This window comes from Puma concolor, chromosome B1 (genome assembly GCF_028749965.1).
Source record: "Puma concolor isolate L17-30 chromosome B1, mPumCon1.1.hap2, whole genome shotgun sequence".
Classification (NCBI taxonomy): Eukaryota; Metazoa; Chordata; class Mammalia; order Carnivora; family Felidae; genus Puma; species Puma concolor.
The window spans coordinates 162,553,769-162,573,777 of record NC_141670.1 but is presented as its reverse complement, the minus strand read 5'-3'; the positions used below and the strand labels follow the sequence as shown (position 1 = coordinate 162,573,777).

Below are 20,009 nucleotides of genomic sequence, written 5' to 3'. Positions count from 1 at the left end.
GTGAGTTCAAGCCCCACGTTGGGCTCCATGCTGACAGGGCAGAGCCTGGTTGGATTCTCTCTCTCCCTCTCTTTCTCTCTCTCTCAAAATAAATAAATAAACTTTAAAAAATTAGGAAATGATACAAACAGACATTTCATAAAAAAGAATTGCAAATGATATTTAACCATATGAAAAGATGCTTAACCTTGCCCATGAAAAGAGAAATTTAAATTAAATCTACAATGTGATTTTGTTTTTCACCTATTAGATTGGCAAAAACCCAAAACTTTAACAGTATTTCGCTGGAAATGGGAAAACAGTTCCTCTCATTCATTGCTGTTGGAAATGCAAAAGGGTACAAATCCTATAGGAAAGGAATTTGACAATATTTTACGAAGTTACATATACATTTACTCTTTGACCCAACAAATTAATTTTTTCTCCAGGACTCTATCCCAAAGATATTTTAGCAAAGATATAGAATGACACATGCATAAGGCATGTGACCTTGTTTATAAGAACAAAACTTTCAAATAACTCAAATATCCATTACTAGAAGATGAATTGCATAAACAATGGCACTAACACACAATACAGTATCATGCAACAGTACAAAGTAGAAAATAGTGAACGTTTCAGGTGCACGCTGAGTGGGCTGTTGGCATGGGAAGCTGTAGGTGGGCTAATTAGAAGTAGGGTATCCTAGGTGATTGACTAAAGACACATATTTGGCTTTCTCCAGTTGGTCCTAAGTTAGAAGTGGAGGCCAAAATAAGGGAAGTTGTCAATTATTAATCAAGTCCAGGCCATTTGGGGCCCATTGCTACAGGGTTATTATTTGACTTTCTAGACTGACTGCTACAAACAGTAGTTTGACTTCCTAGATGGGTTATTGCACTTACTAGGTTGGCTTCCTAAGATGGTTGCTGCAAGTCAGAGTTCTATTTCCACATGTAGCCTGGCCATTGCCCATTGCCCATTTACATATTCAGAAATATCTTTTGTTTTTAACGTTTATTTGTTTTTGAGAGAGAGAGACAGAGACAGAGACAGAGCGTGAGTGGGAGAGGGGCAGAGAGAAATGAAAATAAAATCCGAAGCAGGCTCCAGGCTCTGAGCTGTCAGCACAGGGCCCTACGCAGGACTTAAATCCATGAGCCATGGGATCATGACCTGAGCCAAAGTCGGAAGCCTAACCAACTGAGCCACATGGGCACCCCATATTCAGAAATATCTTAATTATGGTGGTAGTCACATGACTATATATGCTTGTCAAAATCCACTGAACCTAAACCATATTCTGAAGTTTAAATTGTTAGTCGTAATGTCGGTAATGTTATTTTGACACAGTTATGAGAGTATTGAGTATTATAAGATAAAGCATATGTTATGTTAATGTCATTAAAAACTGAGATTTCAAGCTTAAGAGAGAGAATACACAAGAATAAAAATCAAAGAAATTAAAACCCTGAAGGAGTAAATTTAGCTGCAAATATTAATATAAACTTATTAATAGAAACTCATCTTTTAAAAAATAAGCACGCATTTTCTAGATTTGTCCACTCAGACCTTGAAACAAAGACATCACGAGCAATGAGCATCTTAGCATTCAGGAGTCATCTATAAATACTATTCCTTTTTTTTTTTATGTTTATTTACTTTTTGAGTGAGAGAGAGAGAGAGAGAGAGAGAGAGAGCATGTGCACAAGCAGGGGGAGGGGCAGAGAGTGAGGGAGGCAACCAAGCAGGCTCCACACTATCAGCACAGAGATGGGGCTCGAACTCAAGAACCATGAGAACATGATCCGAGCCAAAAGCAAGAGTCAGACCCTTAACCCACTAAGCCACCCAGGTGCCCTATAAATACTATTTCTTACTGAAAAGAATGAAGACTGCTTAGAGAAATTACTGATTCTAGGCCTGGGGCAAAAAATGTACAAGGTGAACATGGGACATCCTGATACACCAGGAAGAAAGGAAGCTATCAGAGTTGATTGGGGTCAGTCAAAGGACACAGGAGCCAATTTGAAGTAGCTCCCACTGGCCTAGGGTGAAGAAATCTGAGCATAACAAAGAAAATGATTATAACAGAATGAAACAGCAAATATATATGAATTTCATAATACTAAACAAACCTCATTTATTGTCATTGGAACATCTGAAATTGATAAAGGAAAGATTCAAGCATATATCTAGACTTTTCTGTAGGAACTGTATTTCAGGTAATACATGATAGAAGATTTAAAGAAGAATTCCAAATAATAAATGCAGTAGGACTGCTGGAACTAGAAAATTGCCATTTTACAATCTCTAATGAAATAATGGATTTAGGCAACAATTCTCAATGACTGTTAAAACCATCAGGGGAAGCTTATGGGGAACTTTGTAATGAAGGAACCAAGGTGACACCACCTAAACCCAATAAGCAATCTTAGTATCACTACAAATGAGTCAGCCAGCCTCAAGTACTCATGATGTGATGAAGTACGAAGTGCCCAGCGCCACCAGTGGAGGAGTCCTACTTAAAAAATGAACCCGAATCCAATCAATCTTCTAGGTCTAGCCACTGGATTAAGGAAATATGGAGAAGGAAGGCACAAGCTAAATGACACCCAAATACAGAATGTGAAATTCTGTAGCACCGGTGACGTGGTTTCTCTAACAAATCAATTTTTTTTTAAGTGTGGAGAGTGGGGAGGAGCACTGTTTATGATTATCTTATTTCTTAAAAGAAACTTAAGAAATATAATATCCAAATACACGTGGACCTGGTTTGGACCTGATTTGAATATACCAAGTATAAAAAGACAGTTTTTAAACAGGGAAATATGAATTTTTAGAGTATGACATTAATAATTAATGTTAATTTTGTTAAGTCTGATAAGGATGTGGTGGGTATGTTTTAAAAAGTCCTTATATGATGAGCATAGGGGAAGAGAAGGAAAAATAAGATAAAAACAGAGAGGGAGGCAAACATTAAGAAACTCTTAAATACAGAGAACAAACTGAGGGCTGCTGGAGGGAAGGTGGGTGGAGGGATGGATTAAATGGGGCATTAAGGAGGGCATTTGTTGGGATAAACACTGGATGTTAGTGTAAGTGATGAATCACTGAGTTCTACTCCTGAAACCATTATTATACTATATGTTAACTAACTTGGATTTAAATTTTAAACAGTGACAGGGGAAAAAAAGTCCTTATAAATTAGATAAGATAATTATATGCTAGGAGATTTACTGGTGAAATGTCATGGAGTGGGGATTTATTTTCAAATACCCCAGGTTTAGCTCAGGTCAGGATCCCAGGTTGTGGGATAGAGCCCCATGTCAGACTCCACATTGAATGTGGAGCCTACTTAAGAGTCTCATTCTCTCTCTCTCCTTCTTCCCCTCTTCCCCACTTGCACTCTCTCTCTCTCTCTCTCTATCTCTAAAATAGAAAAAATATAGGATTGGCATAGTCTTACTGAAATTGGATTATGAATCCATGGGAGTTTATTATACCAGTCTCTCTACTTTTGTGTACATTTAAAATTTTTCATAATAAAACATTTAAAAATACTTGCATCTATCATTCTGAAACAAAGGTTGAAGATCACTTTGAAATACCATTGTCCTATAAAAGGAGGCAGAGTTCCTTGAGTAGGGCTGGGCAGGGAAAATACCAGATGAATCCAGAACATCTTGCGTGGTGCCAGAGGATCAAGAAGCACTAAAAAAAAATAATAAATAAAACAACAACAACAAAAAAACAACAACAGAACATGGATGAGGGAAAAAGACTCAGGAGACTTGAAATAGATCCCAATGGCCAGGGCTGGAACAATTTGAACAAAACTAATAATGGAAGTATTGGAACACAACCCAAAGAATAAAGTAAATATTAAAAAAAAAAGGGTAAAGTAAGTATCTATGAGCACATACTGATAGAAATGAATGAATGAGGGGAGAACGGAAAACTTTTCCTTATAGTATAATTCCAAATAATAAAAGCAGAAGGAATGAGGGAAACTAATAAATATATAACTAATAAATATAGAAAAATAAGAGAAGTAGAAAATCACCATTAACATGCAATAATAATTGCTGTGGGCAAGACCAACAGATGAATGCTAAAATTAGTGAGTGAAAGTTTAAAGAGAAATAGGATGTTTTCACAGCCTCAGAGTGTTTCCCTTAAAATATTCATTGACTAAAAAGGGGAAAAAATAAGAATTTTACAGTGGCAGATACCATAGACACCCCCTTAGCCAGGGAATCAAGGTTAACATCACCCATAGTAATAATGGGACATATCAGTGTTGTGTGCCCGACATGTTGCAGAGAAAGGCACATCACCTCTGTACTATTCTTCCCCCAAATCCATAACATTATTATAACCACAAGAAAACATCAGACAAATCCAAATTCTCTGAGAGACATTCTACAAGGTAACGCTCTTCAAAAGTATCAAGGTCATGAAAGATAAGGAAAGATTGAGTGTACTAGTTTGCTAGGGCTGCCATAACCAAGTACCACAAACTGGCAGAGCTTATGCAACAGAAATTTATTGTCTCACAGGTCTGGAGGCCAGAAGTCTCAGGTCAAAATGTCATCAGGATAGGCTCCTTCTGAGAGCTGAGAAGGAGGGATTTGTTCCAGGTCTCTTTCCTTGGCTTGTAGATGGCCACCTTCTCCTGGGGCCTCCACATCATCTTCCTTCTGTACACATCTGGGGCTACATGGCCTCTTTTCATGAGGACAACAGTCATATTGGATTAAGGCCCGGGGTGCCTGGGTGGCTCAGTCGGTTAAGTGGCCGACTTCGGCTCAGGTCATGATCTCGCGGTCCGTGAGTTCGAGCCCCGCGTCGGGGTCTGTGCTGACAGCTCAGAGCCTGGAGCCTGTTTCAGATTCTGTGTCTCCCTCTCTCTGACCCTCCCCTGTTCATGCTCTGTCTCTCCCTGTCTCAAAAATAAATAAATGTTAAAAAAAAAATTTTAAAAATAAATAAAAATAAAAAATAAACATATTGGATTAAGGCCCATTCTAAGGACCTCATTTTAACTTGATTACCTCTAAAAAGGACCTATTTCTAAATAAGGTCATATTCTGAGGTGCCTGGAGCTTAGAGCTTCAACAAATGAATTTGTTGTGTAAGGGGAGACACAAATTCAACCCCTAACACTGATGAACAGATGGCTTAAGGGGATGTGACAACTCAGTGCATTGTGGGATCCTAGAATGGATCCTGGAACAGAAAAGAGATATTGGTGGAAAAACTGGCAAAATCTGAATAAGATCTCTAATTTAGTTAGTGATATTATACTAAGGTTAATTTTTTTTGAAAGAGAACTTTTTATTACTTTTATGTACAGACAATTCAACAGCACCCACTTAGCCCAGTTTGGTGGCCAGTACTTTAGCCTTTGCCTTTTCCAACTTAGCAATTCGAGCCACTGACTTTGGACACAGGATATTGCCTCCCCGGCAATGGTGGATCTCATCATATCTGTCATTGTAATTGGTCCTAATGGCTTCCACCAGCTTAGCCAGAGCTCTTTTGTCTTTGGAGTTTACCTGTATGAAGGCAACAGTGGTGCAGGTCTTCCTGTGGAGCAGGTGCCCCAGCCTGGCCTTCCCCTTGATGATGCAGTAGGGAACACCCATCTGATGACACAGGCAGGCAGAAAGACAACCAGCTCAATGGGATCCAATCATGTACAATCACTACTAGCTAAGCCTACTTGTTTCCCACCAAGCTGGTGATGGTTTTAACCCCAGCTCGAAGGACAGGCAGCCTCTGAGTGGGGACATCCCCTTTGCTGGCAGCTTTCTTCTCAGCCTGGGCCAACAATTTCTGCTTCTTCTCTTGCTTTGTCTCTGGTATGTACCTGTGGGCCAGCTTAAGCAGTTGAGTAGCTGTTTGGCGTTCCAAGGCCTGGGTAAACTGGTTAATCGCAGGAGGCACTTTTAGACATTTATAAAGAATAGCCCACTGCCACTGCAGCTGGATGTAATGGGGCCATTTGACAAAACGGGTGAGGTCCCTTTTGGGCTGGATGCCCTGTCTGATGCCAAAATTATTGGGCTTTTTCTCCTTTTCTCAAACAGGGGATTGACCATCTTCTTGGCCTACTGTTTCTTCACAACAGCAGGGGCCAGGGCTACCTTCTTTCCCTTGACATTCTTTCCTTTTGGCATCTTGGATGGCTGGAAGAGAGAGCTAAGGTCAATTTCTTTTTTTTTTTTTAACTTTTTTAACGTTCATTTATTTTTGAGAGAGACAGAGTGTGAGCAGGGATGGGGCAGAGAGAGAGGGAGACACAGAATCTGAAGCAAGCTCCAGGCTCTGAACTGTCAGCACAGAGCCCGATGCGTGGCTCAAACCCACCAAACATGAGATCATGATCTGAGCAGAAGATGGACACTCAACTGACTGAGCCACCACCCAGGTGCCCCTAAAGTTCATTTCTTAGTTCTGAGAACTGTAATATGGTTATATGAGATGTTAGCATTGGGGGAAGCTGGATAAAAAATGTGGAGCTCCCTGTACTATCTTTGCAATTTCTCAGGAAGGCTAAATGTTTTCTAAAATAAATTTTTTAAAGCCCTATATAAGTTGGTTTCTATGAAGTAGCTAAAAGATGAACAAGGCCATCATATACAGACAGCATCAAAATGTGGAAAAATGGGTTAGTGGTGTCTCACTCTCTGAAACCAAGTTACTTATTTGCCTAGTTGCATTGAAAATGGAAATACTGTCTAGCTGAGTACAACCTTGAGTACACCTTTTAGTCAAAACAGGCAGTTCAAATGATGATATGCTGGAAAAATCTCATATATCCCATGCCAAGTCTTATGTTGTCATTTCCAACTAATAAAAACCAATCCATATAGCTCACATGTTTGCTTCTCAGGTAAAGAGTTCAGATTGTGGTTAACAAAAGTGACCACTTCCTATATTGGAGTGATGTCTTTATGGAAGAGAATAAAGATAGTATCTTATTCACCTTTGGATTATACACAGGAGGCACTCAAGATCTATGTATTTGTTTTCTTGATATGTAATTCTTATAAAGGAATCTGACTTTTTAGGTACTTACTAAAAAGCTGATCACATTAGCATTATTTTGTTTCCTCTCTCTCCCCTTTGCTTTTTCTGTGTTCTTTTTTCCACTCTTTTTTTTTAGTTTAATTCCTCATCAAGCTAAATGTCTTATTTCTCTACCCTCTGTTTTGTTTTAGACAGTGAGAGAGAGAGAGGGAGAGAGAGAATGGGGGAGGGGGAAAAAGAAGAGAGAATCTCCAGCAGTCTCCACACTCAGGGTGGAGCTAGACATGGGGTTTGATCTCATCATCCTAGGACATGACCTGAGCCAAATTCAAGAGTCAAACACTTAACTGATTGAGCTACCCAGGCACCCCTCTCTATACTATGTTCTTAAATATGTTTTCTTGTACTCCTCTTTACCTTAGCCACCGTAAACAGTTTGAAACTCCCACAGCATAGTTGCCAAGACCAGCAGAGTCACCCATATGAGCATTCAGGTTGCACACCACACAAGAGCACCACATCTAAAGGGGAATTTTGGATCACTCAGCTGAGTTCTGGAGCAGTGGGGGAGGCTCCTCCTCCATAAACCCTCATGTGCACTCATGGAAATCAGTTACCTAGCACACACTCTACCCTTGACTACATTCTAAGCATCAGGAGGTAACAGCTATTTTCACACTAATGCCATATAACAAACAACTATAAATTGGAATGGCCTAAAAACAATAAGTATCCAGCTCTTTCTCATGCATTTTTAGGTTTACTGAAATATGGCTGATCTAGGCTGGGCTTGGCTAAACGGGACTGGGGTGGCATCCAACTTTAGGTTGAGTTCAGGTTTGCTCAACATCTCTCTTCCTCCTTTGACCACTGACTACCCAAAACTTTTTCTTCTTGTGGTCAAAGACAGAAAAGCTTTGAAAGAAAATTTTTTTAAAGACATGTCCAATTGCACAAGCACATTTCAAAGTTCTGCTCATATAATGTCCACTAGCAAACCAAGTCAAAGCAAGTAATTAGGCCAAGTCCAAAGTCAAATTGCAGGCCAGTCTACTCCACTCACCATGAGATCATATCAAGAATATAAATGTATATAATAGGAATATAGGTGAGTAATAGATACCAATACCACAATCTAACAAACTTCTGTTGGAAGCCTGAGTGCTTCTGGCTTTGTTTCCTCACCTAGATGGATATAGGGAGGCTGGATGGAAGCACAGAATGCATTATGTCTGCCTGGGCTCTGGAAATCTCTCTCAGGAGGAGTTATTCAGGTTGTGCAATAATATACTACCTAAAATTAAAAAATTTTATTTAAAAAAATTAAAAGGTGTGCTTTATTAAGTTCATACCAAGGCATTGCATGGGCAAGAGAGTGATAGCCTCACAAGGTGGATACGCCCAGTGGTCATCAGTTTTCATTCCAAGGTCCTTTAAGACATGATGAAAAGCTGTTCCTCTTTGGGTTCCTCATGGCACATAATACAGGGCCTGCCCCCACAGCTGTTTTACAAATAAAAAAGTTAGATTTCATTTTGAAACCAGATTTATTTTTTATAACAAGGAGACCTAAATTTTAAAGGTATTTCTTTTTTTGACTTTTTTTTTATTTTTGTCATACTTCCCATTTGCAAGTGATACACATTTTTTTATCCTTAAGCAAGTAGCAAATAAGTCTATGATCTTGCAAGTCCACTAACTTGTTACTCTTGAAGGCTAGCTGTGGGAAGAACTTGGAAACTTTCAGTTCTTGAATAAGTGGAGCCAAGTCCTGATAAAAGAGAACTGATGGACACTTTGGCTACTTGTTTCCACAAACTCTGAGAATATTTCATTCATGATATGAAAGCAGCCATTTTTCCCTTCTTGGGAAAGTTTGAGCCAGGAGATTATTAATTACTATAATTATTTCTCAGATATTATATGTATGAATGCTTAAAGGGACACATTTTTTCAGTCTTATGTAGAATTTTTAATCATCCAATTCTCTATTTTTAAAAATCCTATTAGAAGAAAACATCAGTAAGAATAATGAAGATTTCTAGGGGCTGGGGGAAGAGGGTGAGGGGGAGTTATTGTTTAATGGGTACAGAGTTTCAGTTTTGCAAGATGAAAAGTTAGGGAGATGAACCTTGGTGCTGGTTGCACAACAATATGAATGTTCATACCACTGAACTGTACGCTTAAAATAGTTAAGATGGTAAATTTTATGTTAGGTACATTTTATCATAATTTTTAAAAATTGGGGAAAAAAGAAAAACATTATTGGAAATGTTAATACCACTTCATACCACTGAACTGTACGCTTAAAATAGTTAAGATGGTAAATTTTATGTTAGGTACATTTTATCATAATTTTTAAAAATTGGGGAAAAAAGAAAAACATTATTGGAAATGTTAAGAAAATGAATAATCCACTATGCTTCCAAAATTTTTCCTACCTTAAACAACTCTTAAACGAATAACCAGACAATATAAAAATCATAAACTGTACTGGGGCTCCTCAGTGGCTCAGTTGGTTAAGACTCTGACTTCAGCTCAGGTCATGATCTCATGGTTCATGAGTTAGAGCCTCAAAACCGGCTCTCTGCTGTCAATGCAGAGCCCACTCTGGATCCTTTGTCTCCCGCTTTCTCTCTGCCCCTCCCCCACTAGTGCTCACACACTAGCGCTCTCTCTCAAAAACAAACACTAAAAATATATACTGTATATTTAAAAATCACAAACTGCCCTGATAATTAACACTGATAAGAATATTAAGTCAAACAAAACACTTGTAATTCTCCACCAGTACTGATATTGACAAGCTCCATTTGTTTTACTGTCAAGAAAATATAAAATACATTTTGTAGGCATCCATAGATTTCAGAAAGAAGTCCCTTATTTCAACCATGCTGATGGAAACTTATTTCAGGTGGGCTAACTTTTTATTGATGGCTGGTCCTAATATCAAGTTTTTGTACATTGTTCTTGTATAACCATTCCAGGCTGGACAATTCCCTGCAGGCCACATTTACTGAATCTCTCATGACAGTTGTACTTTCCTATTTCATGGTTTGACTATCCCTTTTTTGCTCACTACCAATTTTAAATATTCTGCCTGGAAGACTGAAGTTAATGTGAAAAAATAGGTAATAAGCTTACTATAGAAATACTGGATTTTATATACATTTCTAAGAGGAAAAAAAGTCTTGGGGACTCATTTCATACCTCTTCTAGGAAGTCCTTGATCTCAAGGGACTTGATTAATGGTAAAAATTAATTATCTATACTCCCTGCCCCTGAATAATGATAGTAACAACAGTCTTACCTTTGTATAGTTTAAGTGCTACTTACTAGAAAGTTACTTATTGACTATTTTTAATAAAGCCTTATTACTTAGTATATATGAAAATATATCTTTCCTTTGAATTTAATCCATAAAAACGATAAACAATTTAATAATGTCTTGGGATAAAGGAGGGATATTAAGTTTGAAGCAGATGGAGTATTCAACATTAAAACTGATTTTTAGCAAAAATGAGTATGGTCAAGCCCATGTACTCATTTATATTTCCCTTAATTTGCTTATGCTTCTAGGGTGCAGGTCTAGGCTTGCCAGTGGCATTGTTTCTGAGTTCCCCAAGTGCAGAGAGGAGAAAAATCCTATGTCCATTACCTGATCCGAGTATATTAACAAAGTCATGCTGAGAATTATTTACCTCTACTTCAAGTCAAAATATGTATATTTTGGTCCATGGTGGCCAATTCCCAGAAGAGATTCAGAATTAGATGAGAGATGATCTCTGCATTTCTGAGAGAATTTCTCTGAATGTGTACAGGAAACTTAGCACCACGCCCTTTATTGTAATATCACCCCACAATATGTGCATTGAATAAAGCAACTGTATTTTAAAAAGCTTGAGAAGGGATACAGGAGTGCTGATGCGTAGGTGCAATTGTACCCCAATGTTTATAGCAGCACTTTCAACAATAGCCAAATTATGGAAAGAGCCTAAATGTCCATCAACTGACGAATGGATAAAGAAGATGTGGTTTATATATACAATGGAATACTACCTGGCAATGAGAAAGAATGAAATCTGGCCACTTGTAGCAATGTGGATGGAACTGGAGAGTGTTATGCTAAGTGAAATAAGTCAGGCAGAGAAAGATACCATATGTTTTCACTCATATGTGGATTCTGAGAAACTCAACAGAAGACCAGCAGGGAGGGGAAGGGGGAAAAAAAAGTTACAGAGAGGGAAGGAGTCAAACCATAAGAGACTCTTAAATACTGAGAACAAACTGAGGGTTGATGGGGGGTGGAGGAGAGGGGAAAGTGGGTGATGGGCATTGAGGAGGGCACCTGTTGGGATGAGCACTGGGTGTTGTATGGAAACCAATTTGACAATAAATTATATTTAATATTAAAAAATTAATGTTAAAACCTTTATAAAAAGAAAAAAAAAGCTTGAGACACAATGTGATTCTGCAAGCCAATCTTTGCCTTCCTTGTATCTGTATGCCTTACTGTATTATTTTCCTATGTTGTTCAAATGTGTATCTGTTATCTAGCTAATATTTATTTTTGATGTTTATTTAATTAATGGTGATACAGGTAGTTCTCATTCTCATTTAGTGTCTCCCTGACTTCCTCCTAAAGAGCTGCAAAAAAATGAAAAGTATTATCAGAGGATACTTACATCTGCTTCTAATAAAAACTAAAACAAACACCAATTACTATGTGCATAATACTAGACACTATTCTGTCATCCTGATACTTCTAAAGCCATTTATAAAGAAAGAATCTGGAAAGTGGAGCACAGTGATTCTCATTGTTCAAAAAAAAAGAAAAAAATTACTTGGATTTCTTTGTGTTCATACTAATGGCCTGACAGCTCTGAGAAATTGTTCTTGCTTCCTTAGACAGAAATGTGCATAATTGAATCATAATAAAACAATGCTAAGAAAAAGAAAAGAGAAAAATCCAAGTAACTAACATACTAAAAGTCCCCAAATTTAGAAATAAGGAAAAAATGAAATTATATAAACTCATGGGATTTCTTCAAACATGTAAAGACCTCTTGGCCTCATACTTAATCAAAATCAATCAGACTTAAATTAAGGGACAGGTGGACTGCCATACAAGTGGGTCATGCGAAAGTTCACTTGTGTGAGATCTATGGTTTCTCACTAAACAAAGTCCACAAAGCCAGTTGTGCTATCCACTCATTGGTGTTTCATCAGGCAGAGCCCTGGAGACAGCAGCACACTTCTGTTCTTCCTCCCTCAGGGATTTTAAGCATGGAGAAAGGGATTCCCCTCCTGCCTCCAAAATGTGGAAAATAAGTGCAGCTTACCCTGAGTGCTCTGAGATCATTAAGAATCCACAAGTTTCACACCTCTGCTTTATCGGAGCATAGTATCAAGGGAGGAAACAATTAACTTCAGTAATCCTGCCAATATTGTTATCATCAATATTCACTACTCCTGGCCATTTGGAAGAAACTTTTCCCTTGGAGCTTTTTAATGATAGAAAAATTATTTCATGCTATCCAAACATGAGATTGCTGATTGCCTCATATGTGATATATGTCAGTATACGTGGCCTTCTGTCTATGAAAAGGAAGCAAGATCTCGGAGCCTGAGTGACTACTATACATTTTTTAAGAACATCAATCTACCCAATTTAATCTTCTAAATCAATGAATAACAGCTATCAGTTATTGAGTGCTTACTATGTGCCAAGTACTATGCCAAGTGATTTATAAGAAATATCTCAGCAAATTTCATGACAGTCCCAAAAGATGGGGATTATTATTTTGAATTTACAAATGAGGAAACTGAGGCTCAGAAGATTGAGTAATGTACCCTGTGGTCATTAAACCAGTAAAGACCAGACTTGAACCTACTTGTGCATGACCCAGTGATGATGTATTTCCATCAGTTTATGTTGTGTCTCAGGTCCGCTTGATGCAGAGGATTATAGTAACATAAAGGGATATTCATTAAAATACTACTACTACATGCTTACTATGTGTCTTAGGCTAAATAATGAATCTGTGCCTCCAGTTTCTAGTCTTAAAATGAGGATAATAAAGATTCTTACCTCACGGGACTGTTGTAAAGACTAAATTAATCAATACACGTAAAGCACTTAGAATAGTACATAGAACATAAAAAGTGCATTGGTATGAGTTCTAGGAACTAGAAATACATCAGTGAACAAAAAAAATTAAAGTCCTCAACCCTCATAAAGCTTCATTCTAGAGAAAGAGAAAGAGCAAGTAAACAAATAACATATATGTCAGGATGTAATGTTATAGTATTCCAGGATGTAGTAAGAACCATGAAGAAAAACAAAGCAAAAATGGAAGATAAAGAATGCTAAGTTGGGATGCTATTTTAAATAGGGCTATTGTGGAAGCCCTCATTGAGGTAACATCTAAGCAAAGACTTGAAAAGGATGCAGTAATGAGCCATGCAGATATTTAATGGAAGATCATTCCAAGCAGAGGGAAAGGCAAGTGCAAAGGTCCATTTGTTCCCAAGGAGGTCTACGGAACTGAACTCAAGTGACCAACTGGAGTAGTCCCAGTGGACAGAGAAAGGAGCAGATAGTGTAGGGTCTTGTAGGTCATTGTAAGAACTTTGGTTTTTACTCTGGAGTGACTGGATGATCCTGAGCAAAGGGTAACACAATTTGACTCTTGACTCATGTTTTAAAAAGGATCACTCTGGAGGCTGTGTTAAGAATAGACTGTAGGGAGATAAGGGTAGAAAAACAGAGAGCATAGGAGGCTGTAAGGGACAGTTTGGACAGCAGTAATTCAGGAGAGACATGATACTGTCAATAATCAAGGAAAAAGTAGCCATGGAGATGGTGAGAAGTGGTCAGATTCTGGATGTACTTTGAAGGTAGAACCAATACAATTTCTTGAAAGATTGGATGTGGAATGTGAGAGAAAGAGAGGAGTCAAGGACTGGCCTGAACAGCTGCAAAGACAGAGATACCTTTAACCCGAATAGAGAAAACTGAGAGAGAAGCTGTGTTTATTTTTTTTTTTAATGTTTTATTTATTTTTGAGAGAGAGAGAGAGAATGAGCAGGGCAGGGGCAGAGAGAGAGGGAGACACAGAATCCGAAGCAGACTCCAGGGTCTGAACTGTCAGCACAGAACCCGACGCAGGGCTCCAACCCATGAACCTTGAGATCACGACGTGAGCTGAAGTCAGACACTTAACTGACTGAGCTACCCTACCCAGGCACCCAAGGGAAGTTGTGTTTAGAAAGCTTTTGTGCATCATTTTAAATCCTTCCAGCCTCACCCTCTATTCTAAGTATTGGGCAGTAACCAGTTCTATTCAGATATCAACCACCTTCTCTCGAGAGCAATATAACAACATCTTGTCTCTCTCACTCTTTGCTTATAGCATGGGAAACCTGAAGAAACCAGCCCTCCACACCCACATGCAGCTAGAAGCACGTAGTGCAATCATGACCAATGGTAGACAGGAAGTGATGGATAAATGTTTTCCTCTTTCTTCTTCATTCCTATGAGGAATTCTGAAAGACATCCCATAAGTGCCTTCTGGCTGCTCAGAAGGTACCATGGGATCAATCAAAGTTGTCCATGGTATAGGTCACCTCAATAATACTATTTTTTCCTCTTTCTCTATTTTATTTCCCTTGTGCCCTCATTCTATTCCTTGAACTCATATTCTCAATAAACCACAAGCATGGATGCCTCTGTCTTAGTCTCTGCTTTCAGAGGAACCCTGGGCACTACAACGGGCTCTAGAAAGGAAACTGTCAGTATGGGATTTTGGAGGCTGATCCTACATCACTGATCACAAGACAATAAGGGCCCCTGCTGGTAGTTAAGTGGTTGGTGGTAAATTTAAAGTGGTGATAACCCCTGGCATATAGTAACATCACAATTACCAAGACTCTCAACTGTAGTAGATTGGAATAAGGTGCAGACAGAAGATGAAGCATTGGATTATGTGGTAGATATGGTATTTCAGCATCATGAAAGCAATAATAATTATAAGATGGGCTGATGTCTGCTAACAGCTTTGGAGATCTTAACAAAAGAAAATGACAGGGAGTATTCAGTCAATCATGGCACACTGTGAAAGCCACAAGGCCCCTAGGGCAGTGTAGCCACAAAGCAGATGTGCTAAACATCAGCCCCCACATATAATCATAAGGGTGGCAGAGCTACAAAGAAGTCTTAATGCACAGCCTTAAAACATCACTCATGTCAAAGCCAAAGCCCTAATAAGAAAATAATGGAATCCTGAGATCTAGAATGAGGACATTTGTGTGGACATGCTTTATACTCTTACACCTTCAGATTTTTTGTTATCCTCTGTGCCAAAAGTCTCCTTTCTCTTGATAAAGGAGAGAAGCCTTTCGTTGTCCAGAAATGCTGCAAAGAATATATCTGAGGTAAGTGCCTCCTAATATAACCTTATTTCCCTCAGTATCTACACCACTACCCTCATTACCTCAAGCCTGTAACCACAGTCAGATCTCAGCACATCCTTTGTACGGGGTTGCAGTCTCTACTCTAGGAAGAACTAGACCAGGTTTTCTCAATCTCAGCATTTATGACATTTGGGTTGGACAATTCTTTGTTGTGGAGGGCTGTTCTGTGTGTTGTACACTGTTTACAGCATCCCTGGCATCTACCCACTAGATGCTAGTAGAATCCTCCCAGTAATGACAACCAAAAATGTCTCCAGACATTACCGAATGTCCCCTAGGGGTCAAAATCACCCCAGTGTAGAACTACTGAACTAGACTACATTATAGGGAGTTGCAGAACTGCTAACACATATCAATATGAACTGGAGGGATATCTGTGAGAGTGAATATTTAGAGTGCTAAGCCAGAGGGATCAGGTTATAAGGCTGTATATGGGAGAATGTATGACATTGGGCTATTCACCTATGATTCTGGATTTAATGTTTTGGCAAGGACATCCGGAGTCAGTTCTAATACACAACCTTGATGTCTCCCTTAAAGCTTGGATATGATGATGGCCTGTGCTAAATGAGATGTTATAACAATTTTGAATGCGTATGGAGAAAGGAATCAGAGGACGAAGAAACAGAAAGATCAGATATGACTTTACCACATGAGACTAAAGAACCATCACTAAAATACCTTTCTTAGAAGGATATCAGAATAAACTTGTTGGAAAACTAAAGTACCCATCACTGGGATATGCTCCCACAAGGACTGTGATACAAGTTACCTAACTCTCAGGTCATTTGTTCTAGAAGATCTAATGGTGCTATAGAGATCTATGATAGATGAAGACACTGGGTGAAATTTCTGTAAAGCCCCTAATAAGAGAGTTGCAGTACAGGTCCCTCATGTTCTGCAAGGCCATGCCTTCTGAGGCAGAGAACTAGTCACTGGGAAAACTAGAGCTATTTATCATGAGCTGAACAGTATCGGATACACCAAATCACAAGCACATGGGCACAGCAACTATCTATGAAGTATGGAAATGGTATAGGATTGAGCCTGGGCAGATCCAAGAGAAGAGGAACCTACATGACTAGGTAACTCAGACTACTGGCACTTACTTCTATAGCACTGACATCTGTTCATCAACTCATGCCCATGGCCTTTTGGGAGTTCCCTATGACTACCTAACATGGAATTAAAAAATTAAACTTGGTTCGCAGATGGGTTGGCATATTATGTTGGTAAGTAGGCAAAATTGGACTGCTGTTGCACTACAGCTCCACTCAGGGATGGATCTAAAGAACAAAAGAACAAAAGAATCTTCCCAGCTGCCAGAACTTAGGAGAGTGTTCTTCCTTGTTTGCTTTATATAGATAGAGAAATGACCTGAAATACAAATCTTTACAGATGTCTAGGTTTTTCTGTCTTGCTTGCAGTGACTCTGCCAACATTCCACAATCACCAGAATTATTAAAACATTCCTGATCAACATTATCTCAACTAAAGAATCCATTTCATGGCCAAAAACCTCAAACAACAAAAAATAAACAAACAAAAGAAAACAAAACAAAAACAAAAACCCAAAAAACAAAAAACCGCCAAGTGACAATATACACATGACCATGGAATCCACTGATATTGCAATATCCCTCATCACTCAGAAGAAGCCAGGCTCATAAAAATGGTGGAATAGCTTGCTACAAATCCAGTAATGTTCTTTTTGGGATTGAGGTGTTGTCCTACAAGATGTGGTAAATGCTCAAAACCAACCGATAAGGAGTATCCCTAATAGCTAAAGACATGGCTCCAGAAACCCAGGAACTGGAGCAGGATTGGTCCATTTTATCAGTGACTCACCTACGGATTTATGTTTCTTGAATCTCAAATTTAGGTTTTGCTAGATAATAATAATTAGTTCTCTAGGGGTTGGGAGAGGGATATTTCCACCAGAATACATAACATGGAATAGAGTGAACTTGAAACTCTCACTATTACTGGGTCACTTCGGGCTCCATTCTTGCCTTCAGTAGACAGTTTGAGACTCATTTCATGAAAATTCTCAGAAGGTCCTAAGAGATCAAGAAAACATTCAAGTATGGTGATGACCAATTAAATAACACACCATTATATTGCCTCTCCCTCTTCCTTGTTTTACTTACCCCTCCTCTTCTCTTAGTCTTGCTCCCTGGGGTCAAAGCCCCCAATAAACTACTATACACAAGCCTTTGTTTCAGCCTCTACTTTGGGGAACTCCAAGAGGGGAGAGAGGAGAATTTAATTTTTGGACCCAGAAATTTGAAATGCTTGACAGATATGCAAGTAGAAATGTTGGGAAAGCAGTATACATAAATCTGGAGTTTAGGGAAGAAGTCCAGACTTCTGAAATGCAGTTCACTCCCCAACTTTCAAGAGAGCCATAAACATACAGGTAAAAAAAAAAAGCACATTTTGCAGGACAAAATAGTACATGTGATTCTCACATAAATAGTGGCCACAGTAAGAGTTCCAGTACTGAACACAAAGGGCCAAATGGATCTTTTTAAAGATAGGACCAGGGGTGTCCAGGTGGCTCAGTTGGTTAAACATCTGACTCTTGACCATCTGATTTTGGCTCAGGTCATGATCTCATGGTTTGAGATCAAGCCCCGCATCCAGCTCTGTGCTGATGGCATGGAGCCTGCTTAGGATTCTGTCTCTCCCTCTCTCTCTGCCCCTCTCCTGCTCATGTTCTAACTCTCTCTCTCTCTCTCTCTCTAAATTAATTAATTAAACATTAAAATTTTTTAAATAAAAAATAAAGATAGGACTAGACAGATCCTGCTCTTAGAAGGAACATCATTCAATGAAATTGAAAAGCATTCTAAGTAGCATTAACTTGAGCATATTAATCTCAGTAGCAAATAGGTCATTACTAATCCTGATTTTTTCCACCAAATTATATATTCAGATACACACTGAAAGATACTTTGCACCTTATTTGTTCCTTTCTCAATGAATCCATAGTCAACAGAGTGAATCACTCCCTTTTTTGCAGTTCCACGGTAGTCTCATTTTTCTATCTCTGTTGTGGGATTTACCTCACCAAACTGTACTTTATCCATGTATTTAATTCTGCTTTCCCAATGAAAGTGTGCCCTCTTCTGAATGGGATCCCTGTTTTTGGATCTCCAGCACCTGACACAGTGCCTGGCATAGAGGTGGCACTGTTTGTCAAATAGATGAATGTAGGCATGAATGGATTCCTGTGGAACACTTGCAAAGGACTGTGTCGAGCAGGAGCAAAGAAATCACACCTTTAAATTCTCAGCACACTTATCTGACCTGTACATTTCTTTGGTCACTTATATTGTGTCTTATTTTATATGTATTTGTTGTACCTACCAAACTGTGAACTTCTTCAGGGTAGGATTCATGTCTGAATCATTTCTGCACCTGTATCAAGGTGCCTGGCATAAAATAAGTGCCAGGAACATAGAACATGAATTACTTGCTTTGCAACCAGCAACCTTGGCATCATTTGTGCTTCTCAAATTTATATGTGCACAAGTGTCATCTTGTTAAGATGCAGATCCGAATTTAAAAGATTTGAAGTGAGCCAGAGAGGCTGCAGTATCTAAAAAGCCCTCAGCTGATGCCCAAGCAGCTGGTCTGAGGACCACACTTTGTTGTTGTTGTTGTTGTTTTAATATATGAAATTTATTGTCAAATTGGTTTCCATACAACACCCAGTGCTCATCCCAAAAGGTGCCCTCCTCAATACCCATCACCCACCCTCCCTTCCCTCCCACCCCCCATCAACCCTCAGTTTGTTCTCAGTTTTTAACAGTCTCTTATGTTTTGGCTCTCTCCCACTTTAACCTCTTTGACTATTAATCTCACTACATCAATGGTTCTGGACCGTAGTTGCATATTAGGACCTTTTTGGAAGATATTTAAAGTAGAAAGAGAGAAAGAAAGAAAGAAGGAAAGAACGAGAAAGAAAGAAAAGGAAAAGAAAAAAGAAAAACTGAAGTACTGAAGTCTGGGTCTCACCCCTCAAAAATTATTTTTTTAAAATTTTTTTAATGTTTATTTATTTTTGAGGGAGAGAGAGACAGGCAGAGCGTGAAGAGAGGGCGGGGGGACAGAGAGAGGGAGAAACAGAACTTGAAGCAGGCTCCAGGCTCCGAACTGTCAGCACAGAGCCCAACGCGGGGCTCGAACTCAGGAACCAGCCGTGAGATCATGACCTGAGCCAAAGTCAGACGCTTAACCGACTAAGCCACCCAGGTGGCCCCCCTCAAAAATTCTGATTTAGTTTATTTATAGTCTCCATGCTATAAGTAGCTAGGATCTAGAGTTAACAGAGCTTTACATAAACAAAAAGGAAAACAATCAGAACTCTTCTTAAATTAAGTTGCGGAGAATACCTGAATAACTCTTGTAAGGAAAGTAATGTCACACAATACCAAATTCCGAAGTGTCGTCAATCTCTGAGCGACAGAGACCCCGCCCCTGCCAGTCCTTGATACGCCCCTCCAGCGAGA

At 39.0% G+C, this 20,009-nt stretch overlaps 1 pseudogene across 1 annotated transcript; it reads right to left on the bottom strand.

The window, feature by feature from the left end:
- Nucleotides 1-4,508: 4,508 nt before the first annotated feature.
- On the bottom strand, nucleotides 4,509-20,009 carry LOC112858108 (large ribosomal subunit protein eL8-like; annotated as a pseudogene). Its single transcript, XR_015250437.1, has 3 exons — nucleotides 19,893-20,009; nucleotides 17,473-17,552; nucleotides 4,509-6,173 (listed from the first exon to the last, which is right to left on the bottom strand). The product of XR_015250437.1 is annotated as a large ribosomal subunit protein eL8-like (transcript).